The sequence below is a fragment of the Mobula hypostoma genome, chromosome 11, assembly GCF_963921235.1.
Source record: "Mobula hypostoma chromosome 11, sMobHyp1.1, whole genome shotgun sequence".
NCBI classification, from domain to species: domain Eukaryota; kingdom Metazoa; phylum Chordata; class Chondrichthyes; order Myliobatiformes; family Myliobatidae; genus Mobula; species Mobula hypostoma.
Window position 1 is genome coordinate 82,384,813 of NC_086107.1, and position 3,220 is coordinate 82,388,032.

The window sequence follows — 3,220 nt, forward strand, 5'->3', positions numbered from 1 at the left end:
GATCAAAGACCCTTTGTGACACTTCGCCTGAAACATTAACTATATCCCTCTCCACATATGCTGCCTGGATTGCTGAGCATTTCCATTAGCTTTTATTTCAGATTTCCAGCATCTGCGGTATTTTATTTCTCATCCTTGTACCCTCTTCTGCATCCTTCCCAATACAATCACAGCTTTCCTATAATTTATACCCGTGTGACTTTACTCCAGAGTATACACCATGAAGAAGCATCTACATCTATATTAGGTACATCTGTATCTAATCAGCCAATCATGTGGCAGCAACTTTGTGCATAAAAGTATGCAGACTGGTCAAGAGATTCAATTGCTCGGACCAAACCTCAGAATGGGGAAGGAATGTGATCTAAGGAACTTTGGCCATGGAATGATTTTTAGTGTCAAGTGGGGTGGTTTGAGTATCTCAGAAACTACTGACCTCCTGGGATTTTCATGCACAGCAGTCTCTAGAGTTTACAGAGAATAGTGTGAAAAACAAAAAAAACTAAACATCGAGTGAGTGGCAGCTCTGTGGGTGAAAACACCTTGTTAATAGGAGAGGGCAGAGAAGAATGGCCAGACTGATTCAGCTAACAGGAAGGTGACAGTAACTCAAATAACCACACATTACAGCAGTGGTGTGCAGAAGAGCATCTCTGAACACACAACACATCAAACTTTGAAGTGGATGGGCTACAGCAGCAGAAGACCACAAATGTACACTCAATGGCCACTTTATTAGGTACAGGATAGTACCCAAGGCCAGTTAGCCTGACATCAGTGGTTGGAAAAATGTTGGAATCTATTATTAAAGGTGATATTTCATGGTACTTGGAGGCACATGATAAAATAGCCTAAGGTGAGCATGCTTTTCTATAGGGGAAACCTTGCTTGACAAATCTTTTGGAATTCTTTGAGGAAATAACAGGCAGGAGAGAGTCAAAGACAGTCGGTGGGTGTTCTTGTTTATTTGGATTTTCAGAAGGCCTCTGATAAGGTCCTGCACATGAGGCTGCTTAACAAAATAAGACACCATGCTATTATGGAAAAAGGTACTAACATGGATGGAAGATTGGCTGAATGGCAGGAAGCAAAGAATGGGAATAAAGGAGGCCTTTTCTGATTGGCTGCTGGTGGCTTGTGGTGTTCCACAGGGGTTGGCGTTGCCACCACTTCTTTTCACATTGTATGTCAATGATTTGAATGATAGAATTGATGGCCTTGTGGTCACTTTTGCAGATGATACGAAGATAGGTGGAAGGGCAGGGAAGTGTTGAGGCAGTAGGGAGTCTGCAGAAGGGCTTGGACAGATTGGGGGAAAGGACAAAGAAGTGGCAGATGGAATACAGGGAAGTGTATGGTCATGCACTTTGGTAGAGGGAATAAAGGTGTAGACTATTTTGTAAATAGGGAGAAAATTCAAAAAGTTCAGAGGTGCAAAGGGACTTGGAAGTCCTTGTGTAGGAATCCCTAAAGATTAACTTCCAGGTTGAATCGATGGTAAGGAAGCCAGATACAATATTAGCATTCGTTTTGAGAGAGCTAGAATATTAAAAAGAGGATGCAATGCTGAGGTTTTAAACACATTGATCAAAACACACCTGGAGGATTGTAAGCAGCTGTGGGCCCCAGGATGTGTTGACGTTGGAGGAAGACCAGGGGAGGGTCACGAGAATGATTCCAGGATGAAAGGATTGCTCTGGGCCGTTAGAAGAATGGTGGGGAGCAGGGTAACTCAATGAAGTTTATCGAATATTGAAAGATCTAGAGTATATGTGGAGGTGATGTTTCCTATAGTGAGAGAGTCTAGGACCAGAGGGCACAGCCTCAGAATTGAGCAACATCCATTTAGAACAGAGATGAGGAAAAAATTCTCTAGCCAGAGGGTACTGAATCTATGGAATTCATTGCCACAGACAGCTGTGCGGGCTCGGTCATTGGGTATACTTAAGGCTTAAGTTGGTAGGTTCTTGATTAGTCAGGGCATCAAAGGTTACAGGGAGAAGGCAGGAGAGTGGGTTTGAGAGAGATAATAAATCAGCCATGATGGAATGGCAGAGCAGATTTGAAGGGCGAAATGGCCTAATTCATCTTCTAGGTCTTATGGTATTATGGTCAATAAAGTAGCCATTGAGTGTAAGCACTTGAATCGCCATGGCATAGAAGGTTAAATAGGATTCACATAGATAAGCACAATAGTTAGCATGGACACAATGGACAGAATGACCTACTGTTGTACTGTATCACACTGTGACTGTCTTCTCCTGTAATTCCTCAGCTCCTCGCCTCCACCACAGTGGACTTTGTACCACACTCAGTGTTCACCACAAGTAGCTTCCGCCCCCACCCCAGCAGAAGCCAGCAGCTGAGGTAGATCGACTGGAACCTTACCTGTTCCATAAGCTGAGCCACCTCTGGAACCCGTCAGTCCCGGACTGGATTTAATCCAATCTACAGTGCAGGCACCTGGGCACTTGAAATGTTTGCAGTGCAGGTGGACAGCATTCAGACTGGTTGTGTCACAGCTTCCTGGAGCAACACTCAACATTTTAGGAACAGCCTCTTTGTCTCTGCCATCAGAACCCATGAAAATTCCCTTGTTATGCACTTTTGCGCTATTTATTCATTTGTAATTTATGGTAAATTTTATGTTTTGCACTGTACTGCTGCCACAAAACAAGAAATTTCACAATTTCACAACTTATTTGAAGAAATGAAAGGGTTGACTATTTACTCTGGAGAGAAAATACAAAAAAACGGAGGTGTAAAGGGACTTGTGGGTCCTTGTGTGGGATTCCCTAAAGGTTAATTTACAGACTGAGTCTCTGTGAGGAAGGCAATTGTGATGTTAGCATTCATTTTGAGAGGACTAGAATATAAAAGTAAGGATATAATGTTGAGACTTTATAAAGCACTGATGAGGCCTCACTTAGAGTATTGTGAGCAGTTTTGGACCCTTATTTTAGAAAGGATGTGCTGACATTGGAAAGGTTTCAATGGAGGTTCACGAAAATGATTCAGTATTGAATGGCTTCTCATGTGAAGAGCATTGAATGGTTCTGGGCCTGTATTCACTGGAACTCAGAAGAATGAGGGATGACCTCATTGAAACCTATCAAATGTGAATGCAAGCAGGCTTTTTCCACTAAGGCAAGGGGAGAAAAAAACCAGAGGACATGGGTTAAGGGTGAGGGGGGGAAAAGTTTAAAGGGAACATTGGGGG